The sequence below is a fragment of the Saccopteryx leptura genome, chromosome 1, assembly GCF_036850995.1.
Source record: "Saccopteryx leptura isolate mSacLep1 chromosome 1, mSacLep1_pri_phased_curated, whole genome shotgun sequence".
In the NCBI taxonomy this organism is placed as follows: Eukaryota; Metazoa; Chordata; class Mammalia; order Chiroptera; family Emballonuridae; genus Saccopteryx; species Saccopteryx leptura.
This window is the reverse complement of record NC_089503.1, coordinates 26,386,239-26,407,938: the sequence shown is the minus strand read 5'-3', so window position 1 is coordinate 26,407,938 and position 21,700 is coordinate 26,386,239.

Genomic DNA, 21,700 nt, shown 5'->3' with positions numbered 1-21,700 from the left:
ACACAGGAAGTCGGGATGCCGAGGTCACGACTGCACCACCCATGAACAAGGGAGTTGGTCTTGGTCTTGGCCAAAGTTAAAATCCACATGGAAATCTGAACACAGGACCTGCAAAACCTAGATTTCAATCATAGACTGGTTACCAGTGAGTAGTATCCCGAGTGTATGCCGGGTCATGTTCTGCCCACGGGATCTGGAGTAGTCCTTCCCAAGCAGTGGGCACCAAAGGCTTGTCAAGACATTAACTCCTCCAGCTTCAGGGCACCGTTTTAATAGTTGCTACAATGAAGAAATGAGAAGTGCTGATCTAGAGCAGAGATCAGTAAACTTTTTGTGTAAAGGGCCAAATAATAAACATTTTTGGCTTTGTGGCCATGTGGTCTCAAACAACTACAAAAGCAGCTGCAGACAATACGTAAGTGAACGGGCGTGGCAGCGTTCCCATAACTGTTTACAAACATAGATGACTGGTTGGATTTGGCTCACGGGGTGTTATTTGCCCACCGCTGAGCTAAAGGATTATTCCCATATTGTGTTCATGGATCCAAAACTAGGGACATTTTAGAAAAGTACGTTAATGGCCTGGAATATTAGAACCCTTGAAATGGCACCAACCTTCAAAAAAATATATTGAGGAACTTATGAGGCAGGCAATTTGAAGACCTATAAAATTAATTTTAATTGATCCCGTTAGCCCTTTTCCAGGGAACAAGGAGTAAGATGAGTAGAGGCTTTTCCAATATCATCCTCAACAGTTGGGGAGAATGCAGAGGTCATAGTAAAAAAAAAAAACAACACAACTATTGCTAGGGACGCTGTAAGTAAGTTTATAAAACAGTCTGTCTTTTAGAAAAAAGACGGGTGAGTAATCCAAAAGGTATTACCTGTGTTCTTCACTTAGCTTGGCGCCCTCAGGCCAGGCAGGAGATCCAGCGAGAAGACTGCATAATAAGAAGGACCTTCAGGTGGCTGCAGGAGAGGTGCCGTAAGTGCACACAGGAAAGGAAGAGCCCCCACTGAGATCCTCAGGAGATAGGCAGGCAGGCTCCTTCAACGTCTATAGTTAATCAAGTTCACAGGAACATTAGCAGAACCTCCAGTTGTAAATGATAGAAATTCAACTCATATAAGCTTCGCTGTGTTCAATTTTAGAAGACAGATTGGCCCGGCTGGCAGTAGAGCATCAATCAGCCTGACGTGTGGGAGTCCCAGGTTCAATTCCCAGTCAGGGCACATAGGAAAAGCCACCGTCTGCTTCTCCATCCCATCTTTTCTCTTCCCCTTCTCTCTCTCTCTTTCTCTCTCTCTCTCTCTCTCTTAAATGCACTTGCTTGGTCATATGGCCACTACTGTGTTTGATGATCAATCTCTTGATTGACAGCCCCACCTGAATTGCATGCAACTAGAAAGGGACAATTCCCGAATTGAAGGGACTGGAAATAGGTAATACCAATGCATCTACTATAGATAGAACCTCACTTAAGGGATGGGACCCACAAGAGGCTGACACAATTTCTAGTACATATAAGAAAAAAGCATGAAAACAAGCTTCAGGCAACACAGCCACCAGGTCTGAAAGGAGCAGAGGCAATGTTACAATGAAAATTTCAGGAGACTCAACAGCCTTTCCCTAAACGTAGGAAACAAGGTCAGTGTCCAGCCGCAGGCTTTTATGAGGTGGTCATCTGGGGTCGGTCACAAGGATATGGATAAAGCCTTGTAGGACGAGTTCTACTCTAAAGAAACTGGAACTATTTTATGGGCTCCAGAACTGTCCCTGAACTATTGAAAGTACTGAAATGAGCAGTTACCCCAACCAGAGTCACACCTGTCCTGCTCAGGATTTTTAAGTTAATGGATCAAAGATGTGTTCCCTTGTCAAGGTACCAAAGACTTAGACTCAATTGTGCATACTGTTTACTAGGTGTCCCACGACTGGCCCTTTCATTTACTCCATAAGAGCTGGGATACATTGGTATCTAGGTAACCTCCCCTTGGGAATCCTGGTGCCACAGGTGCTGAGGGGCTGAATTTCCACCATATTTGGGGCTTGAAAGCATGACTATGGGGGACTGGGATGCGATATTGGAGAAGCCTGTTTATTTTAATGTGATTGATGTTTCAACTGGGCTGGGCTTGGGTTTGTGGTCTGAGCAAGGGTGATTCATACCAAGTTTCAGTAGGAGATAGTGTGTGGCTTTCAAGTTCACCCTGATGAATCATCCCAGTGAGCCAGCAGAGAAAAGGCATGCATCCAGTGGAGCTCACGTGGGAAGTGTCTATGGGCCAGGCGTGGAGGTAGCAGTCAACGCCATTCGTGTTCCATTGCCCAGAGTCTGGTCAGCCTCATAGCCACACCTACCTGCAAGGGAGTCTGGGAAAGGAGAGCTGTATCTGGGGAAAACCGGACGTGGGGTTTCACACTTGTCACCAAATACCTCTTGCCCTTTTCTGTTCACACATGGAATATACTTACCCTTCCTGAAAGAGGATACCCAACTGTTTCATCTAATTAGATTCAAAGTCCAGGAGCTGGTGAAATTTTCTGTCAGGCCCAATCACGGCCCATCTGTTAAGACAATCTCTTAACCCCACATAGCTCTCATCGTCTTTCTTCTAGATTGCCTCTCTTCAGCCTATTCTCAAAATGTTTGAATAATCTAAAAATTAATCAGGATTAAAAGTCAAAAGCGTGGTCTACTGGACCTTATGCCATCTGTTCCCCATGACCTGTCTTACTTCATCTACTATCCTACCCCTCCTCCACTCTGCTCTACTGCCTTTGCCACCTGGCTGATTCTGGAGCTCACCAGCCACACTCCAGCTCAGGACCTTGGTTCTTACGTTCCCTCTGCCTGGAACATCTCCAGAAACCTGCAGAACTCTTTGTCCTTAGAGAACCATCAGGAGCCATGTCCACCTAGAACTTTGACATTAGCATCTTTGCGACCTCAGCAGTGGCCACACGGAGACTCCTGGAGGAGAGAAGTACCAGTAACCAAGACATAGGTACCGCCCAAGTGATTTTGGTCTACCACCCTAGACCAAAGCAGTACATGGTAGCTTGGGGTCAGAGTATGGAATAGAAATTTCATTTCATTTCATTTGGACCATTTCTCTTGGGTCAAGAGGTGAGTCAGCCTAAGGAATACCTTGATATTGGAAATAATGAGCTGGCTTGTGCAGAGCAGGACCCACCAGGGGGTTTGTTCTTTCAATGACTCTGCATGAAATGTGACTTTTACAGAAGAACCCTAGCCAGACCTTCAACTCAGAGTGTGTTCCTGGTGTGCCAGCTTGTGAATCAGCTAAGGGCACACAGACACACATGGAAACATCCCCAGACCACAACCTGTGTTTGGAGATGGTGGCATCCCCAGTTCAGAGACGAGGAACTGACACCCAACTCAAACAAGTAAAAGCATTACAGAGATATTCTAGGAAGAGAAAAAGGAGTTGACTTCCTTGTACAGGAAAAGTAAACTACTTAAACTCATCCCTCAAGTTGGACTCAACCAGGAAAGAATTGAATATGAGTGTCTTGACCCCATTTGCTGGCTTAGCTTAAATCAAATAAGTGGCTCTTTCATGAAAGCGATGTTTGTGTTTGCCCAGTGTGCCAGCAGGGATCTGTCAGAGCCACTACAAGTATTATAGGAATAAGGGATCAAGTATGGGCATTAGGGTTTACACTGATGAAGAGCTAGCTGGTGGAGTGACAGCCTGGAAAGGTGAAGGGGAGGATCCAGACATGGTTACCAAGGACACCAGCCTGAGCCTGGCACAGGAGAAGGAACCAGAGCTGGCAAGGGAGTCCAAGAAGCCACAGCATGGACTTCCAGAATGGTACTGCGGCGAGTGAGCTCACGGTGAGGACTGCGACGCCAAGTGTCTGCTGAGCCCAAGCCCCTGAGAATGTAGCTGTGCTTGCACTTCTGCCTTCAAATCTCACATGAGCTCCTTTCGTTGGCACACTTGCCCCAAGAACCGCACAGGGAAGGGACTTGGGAAGCAGGGCTCCCAGGAGGGAGTGGAGACAACAGGCATTCAGCCCACCAGGGGGACTGTGATCTTGGGCCATGCAGTGGTTTCCAGTACAGACATTCCTCCCTCCAGGTGAAAAGATTCTTACTATGCAGCAGATTGGACTCAACAAGGATTGGATCTTAATTTCTTTGTATTTAGTGAAAAAAAATTTTTTTTTCATTTTTGACTTTTAATTTTTGTAGGCATACCCAGTAACTGGTGTTCATAGTTTTCAAAAGTGCAGTGATTCTGTGATATGATTTGGTAACATCTCTGGGAAACTGGACAATCTATGTTAAGAAATAGAAATACATGACTTTGGAGTTATTTTTATTAATGATCTGTTTTGACCCTGAACAGAACTTTCTACTGCCCACTGCGGGTCCCAGGGAGACTCACAGATGGATAGTGGTGAGTGCTGGGTGGGCAACATCACGAAGATGGACGTAAGATGGCGCTCTCTGCCCTGAGAGCAAGGCCAGTTGGTTGGCCGTAGTGTGGGCTGTGAAGCCATGTGAGTTAGAGGAGAGAAAACTGTTGAGAAGTGCAGGGTTTCTGGCCTCCTGTCCTGCCCCCCTCCCCCGCTTAGTTACTGCCGCCTTCTCATGGGAGCATATTTACTAGGTAAGAGCCAGTCAAGTAGAAATATCAATTGGCCCACATCAACCAGAAACCAGATTGCTCAAACTGGGAACAGAAATTTCAGAGACTGCAGGAGGAGAAGGCGTCGGCCGTGAAAAGGGGATGGAGACCCAGCTTTTTTCCTACTCTCTCTCCCTCTCTTCCTCTCCTGTCCCCTCTCTTCCTGTCTCATCCCCTCTCTCCCTCTGTCCCTCCTCCCCTCTGCCTCCTGTCCTCTCTCTCACTCTCTGTTCCTGCATTAAAGCACCTTTGTGACCTCTTTGTGCTCCTGGAGCAGGCCGAGTGGCCTTGGCGTTCAAGCTGCAGTCCCAGTTCTCCCGCCGGAAGTGTGGAGGTTTAGATTTGAGAAACAGAATGGAATAGGAGACTTCCATTTCAATTCAGTTAATAGCCATGATTTTTAAATTTTTCAGTTACAGTTGATAGTCAGGATTATTTTATATTAATTTCAGAGCCATAATTTTTTTTATCAGCCTTTTCAGGGGAGACCTACACTTTGAAATATCACTGGGCATTTGCACCTACTCTTAAAATTGGTATGTTGAGTTGATCTTTGGCTCTTGCCTCTTTACTCAAACACTGAGTTTGCCAACCAGGATAGTATTCAACCCATAGGTAGAATATTTTAATTGGTTTTGTAGACTCTTCTCTCTCTCTCTCTCTCTCTCTCTTTCTCTCTTTTTATTGTGAACCTGTTTCCAACTATTGAAATTGGAATTCAGGATATTTCACATAAATATTTGGATGTATGGCTTCTTTTAAAGCATCAGAAGTATAGCAATTTGGCTCCCTTCCCACATGTCAAACTTTGCAGAGCCGAGGAGCAGCTGCCCTGTCCAGAGCGAGCGTTCGCCCATCAGCTCATCACAGTCACTTCTCAGTATTGTCCGCCATCCAGCCCATTTCACTCATTTAATTGCTTGCCTGGCCCCTGTCCTACTTGTTAGAACCTGGAGGCAGCAAGGCGAGGAGCTATCATCCAGACTTCTAACAGTCACCAGCAGGAAAGAGGGAGAAGATTCAGACAACTGCCAACTTAACCACTGATTAGTCTTGTCAATTTTTGGGTCTTCGTTTCCTTTCTCTAAAGTTCTTTCTTGTGCTGAACATTTGTTATGCCTAGTGTCTTTTTTTTTTTTTAACTCAAACATAGACATAACGTAACTTTTAACCACTTTTAAGTGTATAGTTCCGTGGCATTAAGTACAATCACGTTGTTATGCAACCATCACCACCATCCATCTCCAGGACTTTTTTCATCTTCCCAAACTCTTGTACCCACTAAACTATAGTTTTCCACTCTCCTATTTCCCATCCCCTGGAAAACCATGTTCTACTTTCTGGTGTCTATGAATTTGACTCCTCTGGGTCAAATAAGTGGAATCATTCAGCTTTTGTCTTTTTGTGCCTGGCTTATTTCAGTTAGCATACTGTCTTTGAGGTTCATTCATGTTGTAGTATATGTCAACACATCCTTCCTTTTAAGGGCTGAATCTTGTTTCATGTATGCGTTAGACCCCATTTTGCTTATCCATTCATCCGTGGATGGTCTTCTGAGTTGTTTTCACTCTGTGGCTATAGTGACTAATGCAGCTATGAACATGGGTGTACAAGTATCTCTGAGTTCTTGCTTCCATTTCTTTTAGGTGTTCTCCTAGAAGTGGAGTTGACCCAGCAGCCTTTGCTCATCCTTCCTAGGTTTGGGGAGTTCCATGAGTCCTGCCTCCCCAAGCAAGAAGTCAGTAGCTCCTTTTCCAGGCCCTCTGAGAACTAGTGCCCAGATGCATGATGGAGGCTCAACTGGCAGGTCCCTTGAGTGAACCCCTGTATTCGAGAGTCCTGTGAGGAGGGGGCACCAGGCGGAGTTTGTGCTGAAGGTGCAGAGGCATGTTAAGTTCCAGGCATCAGCAAGAGCAGGCATCTTAATTTTTTCCTCAAGAAAGAATTAAAAAATTTTTCAATTCCAGTTTACATTTAATACTATTTAGTACTGGTTTCAGGTGTATAGCATAGTATTTATAGACAATCACCGACTTTACAAAGCGCTGCCCCTAATGTTCCCACCTGGCACCATACATAGTTATTATAATGTTGACTGTATTCTCTGTGCTGTACTTTACATCCCTGTGATTGTTTTGCAACTCTTAATTTGTACTTCTTGATCCCGTCAATGTTTTCACCCAGTTCCCCAGCCCTCCTCCCCATCTGGCAGCCATCAGTCTCTTCTCTGTATCGGAGAGTCCGTTTCTGTTTTGTTTGTTCCCTTATATTGTTCTTTAGAGTCCGCATATAAGTGAAATCATATGGTATTTGTCTTTCTGATCACTTAGCATACTACCTCTATCAACCATGGTGTCGCAGACGGTAAGATTTCATTCTTTTTATGGCTGAGTAACATTCCATTGTAAGTCCCACAGCTTCTTGTACAGGGTCAGGCATCTTACAGGTGCCCAGACTCGCTGGTGCCATGGGGTTTCCTGTGCCAGGAAGGTCTGCCCCAGAACACACGGTTCTATCCAGGGTTCTTTCTCCTACACAGCCTCAAGCCTGATCCTCTTGTCCTGCCCCAAACTCTCCCCACCGTGTAGTGAATTCTTTTTCTGTTTAAACTTAGCAGATTTCTAACTTGCAGCAAAGATCCTGACTAATCCAATACTCAGTGAAGCTGGAATGTGGGGGCGCCGACTCTGCCTTCGAGTGCGCAGACCTGAGGTCAGGTCTTTCAGCTCACTTCCTGACTCCCAGCGTGACATCACACAAGTCAGTCTGTCTTAGCAAAGCTGTTTCCAGAAGGTAAAATTGTTGCCATCGTCTTCGTCGCAAAGGAGTCTCTAGTGAGGGGTAACGGAAAGGTTTAATGAGAACTCGCGTCATTGTTTCTTCACTAGGGATCCAGCTGCCTTGTTTTTGTGAGACTCGTGCTCTAACGCCTGAGGTTTGCAGCCTGCCCTTTTAAATGCTAAGCAATATCAGAGTCTGCAACAAGCGGGACACCTCAGGGCAAAATCTTAAATTCTACCGGTACCCAGGGCTTTGAATTAATTCATTTAAGTCCCTTTTTTGGAAATTTAGTGAAGTTAGGGAAGGCAAGGAAAGGGGGAGTGGAAGGATTTATTAGGCAACCTGATGATCCAAGTGGCCAGATGCAGAGCAGTGATGATGATGATGATGATGATGACGATGACAATATTTACTGTTCAGTTATTTTATGACGTGCACTTTGGCTGTCATCTGCACTGTCTCATATCATCCTCTGAATCAGGAGTTGGCAAATTCTGATGCACAGGCTTAATCTGGCCCACCACCTGTTTTGTAAATAAAGTTTTATTGGGACACAGCCGTGTTCATTTGTTGACAATTTCTATGGCTGCTTTCTTTCCACAATGGCAGAGGTGAGTGATTGCCACAGGGTTCATATGGCCCAAAAAACCCAAGATGTTTGCTCACTGCTCCTTTGTAGAAAAAATTGCTGACCCTTGCTGTAAATAAAGCCTGAGAGTTGGGTACTATATATTATTCTACCACTTTCCAGACTGGGAAACTGAGGGACAGAGATGGAAAGAGCTTGCTCTAAGACCTAAACCATTGAGCTCCAGCCATGAAGTTTTCAACATTCCATCAGTTCATGATGGTGGTGTCTGCTTTTCCTTTCTGTTCCCTGTTCCCTCTGAGAAAACAGGTGATCAACAGTCACTGCCATCCACCTTCAAATGATGGCACCAGATCTGGATTGAAATGTCCACTTCCTGCCCCCGGGCGCACGCTCAGAACTGGATGCTTCTTCCTGACGGGATGATTTGCTGCTTCGCTGCTCTCACAATCAGCCAACCCCCCGAAGCCCTGGTGCTGCCCTTCCGCTGAACGGCAGCAAAGCTGTGCCCGCTTGGGAGCTGACTCCAGGGACCCCAGAGAAACGCGATTTCGCCAGGCAAGGCTGACTTCATTGTAACGCTTCCCTCCAAAACAAGTGTCCCCAGGGTTTCGGCTCACGTCCCCGTACCGTACCTCTCACTTTAGGGAGCCCTGGGCCCCAGCAGGTGTTTTGGCATTTTCCTGTACTTGTCTGTTCCCCAAGCTTACTGGGGATGGATTCATCCCTGACAGTGAACAGCCACAGACCTGCCGGCCACCGAGCGTGCTCCTTCAGAGAGGAGCTCTGGGGCTGGGCAGCCACGAGCCGCCTGCCAGGGCAGGACCGTGAAGGAAGGAGAGAGGATGGACAGTCCCCACTGGGCCACCTTCCCAGTTCCTTCCCAGTTCAGTCACTTCCTCAGCTCTGTGGTTTTCAGTCAACTTTGCCATCTTAATTCTGCGTGACGTCTGTGTGACCGACACAACATTTCAGGGGGAAACGGGAGGCGGGAGCCCGTCTGGAAGCCACAGGCAGCTGGGTCTGGCAGGAAGAGATTGACCCACTGGTGTGAAGCCTGGGACAGTGGGTTTGTGCCCGGGCTCGGGGCAGTCTTTTTCAGGCAAATGGATGTTAATAGAACGATTTCAGATTTTCAACATGAGATTCCCACGGCCCTTACTGCTGCTCAGAAAGGGCTCCATTGTCATCTCAAGTGTGCCAGGGGGATTCGCTGTCCTGAGCTCCCAAAGACAGACAGGCCCATGCTGGTCCTGGCCTCGGTGTCCCCAGGACTGTTCCCAAGTGTGAGACTCCTCTCTGCCTCAGCAGCCCCTTCTGTGAGACGGGGAAGCAGCCGGCCAGCAGCCCGGGAGCCCCGGTCCCCAGGGACAGCACGGGGCCCGGCCCCGCGGGCAGCAGCCCAGGGAGCCCTGGTCCCCAGGGACAGCACAGGGTCCGGCCCCACGGGCAGCAGCACAGGAGCCCTGGTCCCCAGGGACAGCACGGGGCCCGGCCCCGCGGGCAGCAGCACAGGAGCCCTGGTCCCCAGGGACAGCACGGGGCCCGGCCCCGCGGGCAGCAGCACAGGAGCCCTGGTCCCCAGGGACAGCACGGGGCCCTGGTCCCCAGGGACAGCACGGGGCCCGGCCCCTCAGGCAGCAGCACGGGGCCCTGGTCCCCAGGGACAGCACGGGGCCTGGTCCCCAGGGACAGCACGGGGACAGCATGGGGCCCGGTCCCTCAGGCAACAGCCCAGGAGCCCTGGTCCCCAGGGACAGCACGGGGCCCGGCCCCGCGGGCAGCAGCACAGGAGCCATGGTCCCCAGGGACAGCACGGGGCCCGGCCCCGCGGGCAGCAGCACAGGAGCCATGGTCCCCAGGGACAGCACGGGGCCCTGGTCCCCAGGGACAGCACGGGGCCCGGCCCCTCAGGCAGCAGCACGGGGCCTGGTCCCCAGGGACAGCACGGGAGCCCTGGTCCCCAGGGACAGCACGGGGCCCGGCCCCTCAGGCAGCAGCACGGGAGCCCTGGTCCCCAGGGACAGCACAGGAACCCTGGTCCCCAGGGACAGCACGGGGCCCCGGTCCCCAGGGACAGCACAGGAACCCTGGTCCCCAGGGACAGCACGGGGCCCGGCCCCTCAGGCAGCAGCACGGGGCCCTGGTCCCCAGGGACAGCACAGGAACCCTGGTCCCCAGGGACAGCACGGGGCCCGGCCCCTCAGGCAGCAGCCCAGGAGCCCTGGTCCCCAGGGACAGCACAGGGTCCGGCCCCACGGGCAGCAGCACAGGAGCCATGGTCCCCAGGGACAGCACGGGGCCCGGCCCCGCGGGCAGCAGCACGGGGCCTGGTCCCCAGGGACAGCACGGGGCCCTGGTCCCCAGGGACAGCACGGGGCCCGGCCCCTCAGGCAGCAGCACGGGGCCCTGGTCCCCAGGGACAGCACGGGAGCCCTGGTCCCCAGGGACGGCACGGGGCCCGGCCCCTCAGGCAGCAGCACGGGAGCCCTGGTCCCCAGGGACAGCACGGGGCCCTGGTCCCCAGGGACAGCACGGGGCCCGGCCCCTCAGGCAGCAGCACGGGAGCCCTGGTCCCCAGGGACAGCACGGGGCCCTGGTCCCCAGGGACAGCATGGAGCCCTGGTTCCCAGGGACAGCACGGGAGCCCTGGTCCCCAGGGACAGCACGGGGCCCGGTCCCTCAGGCAGCAGCACAGGGCCCTGGTCCCCAGGGACAGCACGGGGACAGCACGGGACAGCACGGGGCCCGGCCCCGCGGGCAGCAGCACGTCTCTGCCTCCAAAAGGGGAGGCGGGGGTTCTGCATATAGTCTCTCAACGGACCTTATATCTTGAATAAATTGCACTCTGGAATTTAATTTGGAATCCCTGCTGTTTCCTTGATGAACGCAAACCGCACCGCAATTAAAGTGATGAAGCAGCCGCTGCCGCTCCTGACAGGGCGATCTGTCTGAGCAGGGAGAGGGGCGAGCCGTGGGCAGGGGGCTGGGCACGTAGGCGTGTAGGCGTGTTCCCTGAAAGCCCCTCGGGCACAAGGGCTGTCTGAGTCCCACTCAAGGGGCAGGCGGACTGAGGGTTTCCAGGGGACTGTCCTGGTTTGCATCCTGTGGCTCCCGGCCCGGTGTAGCTGGCTGCTGACACCGAGCACCACTGATTCAGGGTGAGACTCGCCTCTCGGAACTTCCCCTCCCTCACCGTCTCAGCACGGAAGGAAATGAGCGGGTAGGAAGCACCATGTGCCAGGCCCTGAGATAAGTGCCCTAAAGCCCATTTCTCCTTTAATCCACTTAGTGACGTCATGAGATGGGCACCCTCATCATCTCCACTTTGCAGATGAGACACCTGTATTGCAGGGAGATTACCTATTGCACCGTCACGCAGCTCAGCTCATAAGTGATGATGGTAGGTAGGATTTCAGTCCAATGGTCTGGGTCCAGGTTCACTGTCCACCTTACTCATGCGTTCTCCCAGGCCCAGCCTTCCAGAGACCCGTCTAGTCCCGCTCTGATCACTTGCTACCTCCTCCAAGGATCCTTGCTCTTCGTGTGCCACACCCCACATTGGCTCCTTGAGAGGGGCATCCGCTCTCTCCTCACCCCTGACAGCCGAGGGGACTGCCTTCGCTGACCGGTGAGCTGAGGAGAATTGGCCAACCAGGGGACCCTGTGAAACAGGTGCAGGGAGCGTGGCCTTCCTTCCCACCCGGGTTGCAGGTGGAAAGCAGACCTGAGCCAGGTGTTTGCTCTCCTGCTCCCGTGCCTCCACCTGGACTAACAGAACAGTTAGTGTGGTCCTTTTTATGGAGGAACAGCAGGTAGAGGTGGTGAAAACTCTCCTCTTGGCCTCAGGTCCAGGATACATACTCTCAAAGCTGATTTTTGAGCTCTGTGTTGTCTAGTGCTTTGGCCGGAGTTCCGGAATGGAAGAGAGGGACTGTTACCTCGAACCAACCCCCGCCTCACAGGCACCAGAGCTGAATACCCAGGGCCCAGGCTGGGGGCGCTACAGCCCAAAAACCTATACCAGAAACTTTCCAGCGCCCATCACAGGCTATTTCTTGCTGAGTGCCCAGCACGCTCTGCTCCCTGATTCTCCAAACCCAAACCATCAGAGACGAGGTACAGGAAGACCCAGGAAGCTCCCAGAGCCAGAAGCTGGGCAAGAACACAAGAGATGTCATTGGAAAGCCCTCACATAGAGGATGGGCCCAGCACGGTAGGCTGAGCCTTGATCTCACAGTCAGTGGACCCCAGTCCAAACCCTGGCTCACTTGCTGTGTAGCCTTCCTGGCTTTAACTTCTAGGTGGGTAAAGTAAGGATGTGAAATAAATAACGTTTCAGGCATTAGAATCCTGTGATTCCAGTGTGATGAATGGACATAGGAAAGCCCAAAGCCACAGGTCAATAGACCGTGCATACTCACGGTGAACCCCTGCTGAAGACAAATGGCAAATATATCTTGGGTCTCGGTTTCAATCATTTATTCAGCAAACACACAGCAGAGGCCGGCAGTGTGCTGACTGAGCCAGAAGGTAGACATTTATTATGGAACAAGAAAAGTTCTGTTCTCACGAGATCACAAGAGAAGGGAGAGGACAGGAGAACTGCCTACGTGGGCACAGGGCGGGGAGTGCCCCCAGAGCGTAAGCCCATGGGGCAGACGGCGTGCAAACCTCCCCTCTCCAGATTTCGCTCTGGGCGGAGGGTCTAGGTTTGACTGCTTGCCTGGGAACAAAATAACCCTTGCTCAGGCGAGATGAATGTTTATTTCTCCCTCATGTAACAGTCCAGACATGAGGCACCCAAGGTTGTCAGGGTTATCAGGGACTGTGTTCCTTCCATCTTGAGGCTCTGCCATCCCTGTGTGTTGCCTTTGTCCACACAACTGAAGAGCGTTCACTGCGTGTCCATGTTCCAGCCAGCAGGAAGAGGGAAGGGGACCAAAGGAGGGCATGGTCCAGAAGTGGCACACGTCACTCTGTTCAACTTCTATCAGCCAAAGCTTAGCCACACGGCCGTACCGAGCTGAATAGGAGGTTGGGAAGGGTGGTCTTTGTTTGCGCAGGCGTGTGAGGTGCCCAGCTAAAGATCTGGGATCCTAGTACTGTGCAGAGGAGAATGAGAAATGGGAAACAACAAGCCATTACTAGTATAACTACCTTCCTCCCCACCTCCCTTTAAACCAGGCATCCCCAAACTACGGCCCGCGGGCCACATGCGGCCCCCTGAGGCCATTTATCCGGCCCCCTGCCACACTTCTGGAAGGGGCAACTCTTTCACTGATGGTCAGTGAGAGGAGCACTGTATGTGGCGGCCCTCCAATGGTCTGAGGGACAGTGAACTGGCCCCCTGTGTAAAAGTTTGGGGACCCCTGCTTTAAACCATGACCAAAACAAATAGAGCTGACTTAGCCCCGCATGAGGTCAAGGGCTGTCACAATTCCGGAAGACAAGAGTCCGCACTCTCAGCGCCCGTGGGAGGGTTGGAAAGCAGAGAATCTAGGTCTATCTTCAGAGCCTTCGTGGGAAGTAGCCACTCTGGGTTTTCCCACAGAGGGCGGTTAGGACAGGGAATTGGTTATGCAGGAGACAGAACAGCTGAGAAGCCAAACAACCCAGAGATTAGCAACCACAGGAAAACATTTCACTTCCAAGCTAAAGAGAGCAAAAGAGGAACCCAGAATCAGGGACCAACGGGCAGAAGCCAAAGCCATGGTGGATGATGCCCAGTGGGACGTGGGGCCACAGAAGGAATGGAAGCCAAGAGATGTTGCCGCAGCTGGCGATGCCGCCAGGGGCAGCGTGGGAGCAAGAACGGCTCTGGCTTTTCCTCCCTGCCTGCCTTCTGTCAGTGCTGCCCACTGGCCAGAACCTACGTGAAGCCAATTGGAAGGACATTCTCGAAATGTAGTTATCTGTAGTGCAGAACAGAGTGAACAGCGGTGGGAGTCAAATAATTTAACAACTGGTTCTCTGCCCTAATGACCATTCTAAGTATAAGAAAACAACATGCGCCCTGGCTGGTTGGCTCAGTGGTAGAGCGTCGGCCTGGCGTGCAGAAGTCCCGGGTTCGATTCCCGGCCAGGGCACACAGGAGAAGTGCCCATCTGCTTCTCCACCCCTCCCCCTCTCCTTCCTCTCTCTCTCATCCCCTCCTGCAGCCGAGGCTCCATTGGAGCGAAGATGGCCCAGGCGCTGGGGATGGCTTCTTGGCCTCTGCCCCAGGCGCTAGAGTGGCTCTGGTCACAACAGAGCGACACCCCGGAGGGGCAGAGCATCACCCCCTGGTGGGCGTGCCGGGTGGATCCCAGTCGGGCACATGCGGGAGTCTGTCTGTCTCTCCCCGTTTCCAGCTTCAGAAAAAATACAAAAAAAAAACAAAAAAAACCACATGCCAAAAGGGAGTTTATTATTTCAAGCATTTAATACTTAAATAAAAACAATAAAAGTGGTACACAAAACTAGATTGTGTTATAAGAAAGAGTTTTAAAATATGAATGAAGCCCTGGCCGGTTGGCTCAGCGGTAGAGCATCGGCCTAGCGTGCGGAGGACCCGGGTTCGATTCCCGGCCAGGGCACACAGGAGAAGCGCCCATTTGCTTCTCCACCCCTCCGCCGCGCTTTCCTCTCTGTCTCTCTCTTCCCCTCCCGCAGCCGAGGCTCCATTGGAGCAAGGATGGCCCGCGCTTTCCTCTCTGTCTCTCTCTTCCCCTCCCGCAGCCGAGGCTCCATTGGAGCAAGGATGGCCCGGGCGCTGGGGATGGCTCTGTGGCCTCTGCCTCAGGCGCTAGAGTGGCTCTGGTCGCAACATAGCGATGCCCAGGATGGGCAGAGCATAGCCCCCTGGTGGGCAGAGCGTCGCCCCTGGTGGGCGTGCCGGGTGGATCCCGGTTGGGCGCATGCGGGAGTCTGTCTGACTGTCTCTCCCTGTTTCCAGCTTTAGAAAAATGAAAAGAAAAAATATATATATATGAATGAAAAAATATTGAATAATACCTAACCAAACACAATAAAACTGTTATTTAAGGTATTTCCATATTGCTTCTTGATTGGCGTCCTCACTTGCAATTTTTTCTCCTATGGGCAGAATGAAGATCACTATGGATGCTTAGAATAAGCTATTGTGCAGATGAACATTAAAAAAAAGAGTAAGGATTATAAATTTGTGATTTCCACATTGGGTGGCTGCCCAGGCGCCCACCTTAGAGAGAACCCTGATTACAAGTGCCATTTTAACAACCGGTTCACCAAACTCAACAAAAAATTAGGTATCAGTTCTGCTGAACCGGTGTGAACCAGCTGAATCCCTCCACCGAGAGCAAGGGAAGGGTGATGGAGAGATGTGAGCACAAACAGCCTAGCGCAGACAAGCACGAGCCAGAAACACTCCCGGGACCGGTCTTGGAGCTTATTATTGGAAAACTGTCTTTTCTCCAAGCTAGAACTAATTAATATAAGGTGGTGGGATTTGATTATTTATTTATTTATTTATTTATTTTTAAGGAGTAAAATAGAAGCTCGAGTCCTGATTTCAGAAAAGAAAAAAAGTGAAAGTAGAACACATTAGATTTGTTTCCTATTGTTGTTATAACAAATTACCATAAACTGTGGCTTAGAACAACACGGGTGTATTCTATCTTACAGTTCCAGGGGTCAGGAGTACAGAATGGTCTCACTGGGCTCAAGTCAAGGTGTGGGCAGAACTGGGCTCCTCCTTGAGGCTCCAGAGGAGACTCTATTTCTTGCCACGTTCAGCTTTGATAGGTTATCATGTTTTCTGTCTCTTGGCCACATTACCCTGACCTCTGCTTCCCTGGTCACATCTCCTCTCACTCTCCTGCCTTCCTCTTTTTTTTTTTTTTTTTTTGTATTTTTCTGAAGTGAGAAGCGGGGAGGCAGAGAGATAGACTCCTGCATGTGCCTGACTGGGATCCACCCAGAAAGCCCACTAGAGGGCGATGCTCTGCCCATCTGGGGCGTTGCTCCATCGCAACTGGAGCCATTCTAGCGCCTGAGGTGTCCCTGCCTCCCTCTTGTAAGGACACTGCTGATTATATCATGCCCACCCAGATAATCCAGGGTGGTCTCTCCATGTCAAGATTCTTAACTTAATCACATTTGCAAGCTCCCTTTTACCATCTAAGATAGCCATAAATTCTAAGGATTGGGGTGTGGACATCTTTGTGGGGCAGGGGCATTATTCTGCCTGTTAGAATACTCATTTGGGTTTTCTCCCAGATCTGAGTCTAGGGCCCCAAAGACTAAATCAGCATTCATAAGTCAGATAGCTGAACTCCCCCCTCGGAAAGTCTCCCCTGGGTAGGGCAGACTGTTGCTGCTGTGTGGGGCCTCTTCGGATGATGTGAAGAAGTGTACTCTGCACTGGTTCCATTCCTGGGTCGCGTGGCAGTGGGTCAGTTAGGGGTGATTTTGACGGCAAGCTACTGAAAATTTGACTTACATAACACTTTTTCTTAACAAAAGTCTGTAGGTGGAGGCACGCATTGGCTTCTTGGTGTAGTGATGTCAGGGCACCTTCACGAGTCTCGTGGCAATTTCCTGGTGCTGAGTGATTGGGCACTGGTGGCATCTCTTGGACCACTGATCTTGGGACATTCCTCCTCTGGTCTGAGTAGTCTGTGGAGATCTGCTGCCATTTGGTCTTCTCGTCTTAAAACGTGGATTCCAGGAGGTGGTAGGACAAATCCCTAATCACTAGATGTATGTCCCAGTTCCAGCATCATGACCAAAGTCAAGGTGAGGAAGATGGCAGAGATGACAGCAAGAGCTCTTTTGCTTGTTATCAGGAAAGCATATATATATATATTTTTAGCGTGCATGCTTAAGAAAAAGAGAAAAAGAGAGGGACAGACAGGCTAGAAGGGAGAGAGATAAGAAGAATCAATTTTTTGTTTCGGCACCTTAGTTGTTCATTGATTGCTTTCTCATATGTGCCCTGACTGGGAGGCTACAGCAGAGCAAGTGACCCCTTGCTCAAGCCAGCAACCTTGGACTCAAGCCAGTGACCTTTGGACTCAAGCTAGTGACCATGGGGTCATGTCTATGATCTCACGCTCAAGCCAGCGACCCCACGCTTAAGCTGGTGAGCCCGCGCTCAAGCTGGTGACCTCAGGGTTTCGAACCTGAGTCTCTACATCCCAGTCCGACGCTCTATCCACTGTGCCACTGCCTGGTCAGGCAGGAAAGCAGATTTTTCTAGATATCTCCCAGCAGACTTCTACTTAAATTTCACTGGCCTGAAACAGTAACGTCGCCATCCCCAGAAGCCAAGGAGGCCAGAAAGGCAAATGTCAGGCACTTCTAGTCTCTATAATTGGGCCGGGGAGGCAGACTCTAGGTACTGAAATAATCAAGCAAAGGTCTGTCACCACTACATGTCTTGGAGTCGCTTGGTTCTTCCTGTGAGGTGTGACATGAACTTTGGTTGGTTTGGGCTGATCACACTTAGCAGCAACTTTTAAGTCACATTTCTTCTACTGACTCCCAAAGCAAAGTCAACTTTTTAGAAAGGCTCATGACTGCTCTGTTTATCCTTGGGGGGACTAGAAGCCTGGCAGGAGAGCATGTTGGGACTTAGAGCATGGACAATAATGACTGACGATGTTGCTGCTGGTGATGAAAATAGTTATATGAAGTTAAGTTCTGCTATTATTCCCATTATACAGAGGAGGAAACCGAGGCTTGGAAAAGAGAAGCTGCATGGCCTGTCTCTAAGTGGCACCAGTACTGAAGCCTAAGTGTTTGGTCACGATACCGTATCTTCTGGGATTCACTTTCCAGGACGAGAAGACCAAACAAAGTTCTACAAAAGCCAGAGGAAGAAGGTTCCAAAATTAGTGATCCAAGTGATGCCACCAGTGTCCAAAATTTGTTTCAGGCACAGCATCAGTGGGGATGGGACATGATCTGAGGAGGCAACAGCCACACCGCACACTTAGCCGTGTCTCACAGTTCATTAATCACAGCTCAGAATCATTCATCTTGATTAAATTTGGCTCAGCCCCTGTGCAAATGGATTTTCCTTTTTTAAAATAATGCAACGAGAACATATCCTCCCTGTGCCTCCCGTAGGTCCAGATCTGGAGCTCAGGCTCGTTCATTCATTTAACAAACTCTTATTGTGTACCTTCTTTTTTTTTTTTTTTTTTTTTTTTTTTTTTTTGTATTTTTCTGAAGCTGGAAACGGGGAGGCAGTCAGACAGACTCCCACATGCGCCTGACCGGGATCCACCCGGCATGCCCACCAGGGGGTGATGCTCTGCCCATCCGGGGCGTCACTCTGTTGCGACCAGAGCCACTCTAGCACCTGGGGCAGAGGCCATGGAGCCATCCCCAGCACCCGGGCCATCTTTTGCTCCAGTGGAGCCTCGGCTGCAGGAGGGGAAGAGAGAGACAGAGAGGAAGGAGAGGGGGAGGGGTGGAGAAGCAGATGGGCGCCTCTCCTGTGTGCCCTGGCTGGGAATCAAACCCTGGACTTCCGCACGCCAGGCCGATGCTCTACCACTGAGCCAACTGGCCAGGGCCTATTGTGTACCTTCTTTATGCCTGGTTCTTTTCCAGATGCAGGAAATTAAGCAGAGATCACAATAGCTAAATATCCATGCCCACATGGAGCGTCTCCCTGCCTTCCAACAGAGAGACAGGCAATGGACAAAATAAATAGGTAAAATAGAGAGATTGTTACATAATGTTCCCACTCTCCTAGCAAGGACTGACTCTGCTTGAGTCATGGTTACTGGTTTCCATCATGACTGGTTGTAAACCTGTCTAATCCATCAATGACACTTCTATAATCTTGGCATCAAATAATCCAACAGCAAGTTTTAAACTTGACCAACGGGTGGGTAACAACTCCCTCCAATGAGGGAGGCCAACTCTGCAAGCCAGGCAGCCAGCAACAGCCTCGTGGTGTGGACGTCAGCCAGTGGCTGGTGGACTCGCTTCTGTGAGCACGCTTCTGAGGCTGCCATCAACCCACTGCTGCCTCTAAAACCCATACAACCCCAAATACATCGATCCCCACAACTACAGTCTATAAAGACCAGCGGTTTGCTTTGCTCAGAGAAATTTGTCTGACCAGAGTGGTCTTCCTTATTTCCACTTAAGATTTTCAGATTGTGGACGGTGGGCTCTCCTGTGAAGACCCTCAGTTCAACAGATGCACTCACCAGGTCCGTGGTGCCCAAATTCCACATACTTTATGGATGTTCCTGACACGTTTCATTAAAATGTCCTTGCTGAATTTATTTTGTTATCCTAAGACTTGTAACCCCCGTGTTCTTCATACAAGGAAATCTGACCTCAGTTGTTGTATAATTAGAACTTTTTTTGGATGTGCATCATTTGGTGAATATTTTTCACCATTAGTCTGCTCATTTTTTCCTGCTTGCTTTAGAAGGATGCCGTTGTTTTCCCCTGGGTGACCTCATTTTAACTTACTTCCCTTTTTAAAGGCCCTCTCTCCAAATATAATCCCATTCTGCGGTGCTGGGGGGTTAGTACTCTGACAGGTGGATTTCAGGCGGACACAATTCAACCCATACCACTTGGCACAACCGATCTTTGGGAGGAAATTTTGACATGTCAATGTTAAGAAATTAAGGCATTGAACCATAGCTCTAGAACATTATGAAAAATACATATTCAGAAGTCCAGAGCCAGCTGCTTCGATTGATTTGATGCCGAGAACTCAAAGGAAAACACGGACTGCAAGAGAGACCGTCTCGGTGACGCTGGTTCCCTCCCGCTCAGACTTTCAGAACTCTGTCCTCCGCTCTGCTCTCTCTACTTTGTCACCAGCCACGACTTCCCTCTCTTCCTTCTGCTCTCCCTCCTGACTCCCTCAGCGAGCCCGTCTCAGGAAGAGAACAAGCACACCGCAGTATATCCCCTTCAAACTGCTAAACCGGGAGGCATCGCTCTACAAGTCGAATTTTAACCGTGGTCTTGAGCTAAACTGAGGGCTGAAATGATAGCGTTTTTGTAAACCTCGGGAAGACAGAAATTAGCTGCAGAGTTCCGGTTTATGTCGTACAGATTGTCCTGGGCTGCATCAGATTTATACCAGCTGGTTCGCATCATTGTTAGTGCCCCTAACGAACCATAGGTAAAAGGTGGTGTTAGAAGCGGCCACGTAGGAGAGAACTAAATGACCCAGCAGTGGCTGAAAGAACAAGAAAAACAGGAAAGTTACTAAAGTAAGGCAATTTCAGAAGCTTTTTCCCTGTAAAGGCAGTGGCGTGCTGGTAAATGTTTAACCTCCAACTCTCTTGGGGCCCGGAGGGTGGGCGGGGGAGCTGTGAATTGTGCTGTTTGCAGATTTCCACGCTGTGAACGCCTTTGCCATGGCAAACTTCAATTTCACCACATGACATCTGTGAGCGCGTCTGAGCGAGCCGGTGCTGGCCGGCCCCAGCGCCACTCTCCAGGGCAACTGGGATTTGCAAACTAAATACGAATGAGTCGGCTGGACTCCAGAGACCTTTCAGACACTGTTCGAGGGGAGACCCACTGCCAAAGGCAAAGGAGTCCTATCCTCTCTTGTTTAACCCTTTGAGCAGTGTGAATGTTCCTGTACGTCCTCATGTATCCTGACCACCCAGAGCACAATCGTACACATGTAAGGCAACATTTAAAAAAGGCAAATGTACGTTCTTCTTGTTTCCATAAATTGGTTATCAAACAAACATGATTTTAAGTTAATAAAACTGTAACTGGAACTAATTTTATTTTTTGGAAAAAAAACTCACTCCCGGGGGTCAGCAAGCATGAAAAAACTCACTACTCAAAGGGTTAATGTCCTTTGACCCAAAATAGGAGAGTCAGGAAAAATAAATTGAAAAGTTGCCAACTTAGAAAGTGTTCACCATGTAGCCTTATAGAAACAAATAAGCTAGAAATGAGAACACAAATGGCTTGTTGGATGCACAGCTGGCCCAGTGGCCAAACAGTGGTCTGTTTGCTCAGAATGCAGAGCTTGTTGCAGTAGCAGCTGCAGAGGCTACAGGCTGAAGGACCATTGGAAGAACTAGTATTCCATGGTTGTGTCAAAAGTGGAGAACAACTGTCCAAATCCATCTGGGGATGCCTCTCGGATAGACGCTGGTACCCAAATCTGCCTTTTTTCCCCCTAACCTCCAAGGTGGTAGTTTTTGCCTACCCGGGGCTCGAGCTCTGGAGTCAGGACCTACTTTTCACGTGGGTCAGGTGACATTGACCTCAGCTCCCTTCTGCCTTCTCCTACAGGGTAACAGGTGACTCAGAGGTGGCCAGTCAGAACCTCTCGCCCTTTGCTTCAATGCTGGGCAAGTGTCCCAACCTAGGCCAGGCAGTGTCCTCCTGGTCCACAATTTTCAGGAAGACGGTACCTCTTCAGCTGAGTTAAGCTAGCTGCTAAGCTAGTGAGCAGGTATCCATTTCTCCTCGTGCCTGAGCCTGCCACATGCAGGGCTCACCTGTGCCCTGTCTCTGCTTCTGTTCCTCCTGTGTGACCTCTCCCTTCCCCGCCTTTCCACCACCTCCTCCTCCTCCCGGCTGCCTCTCCCCGGCCGCCGACGCTCCGAGTCCTTGCCTTTGCTTGTGCCCGCCCCACTTCTTCCTGGTCTGCCCCGCAAGAGCACCGTGCCTGCTGTCTGGATGCCT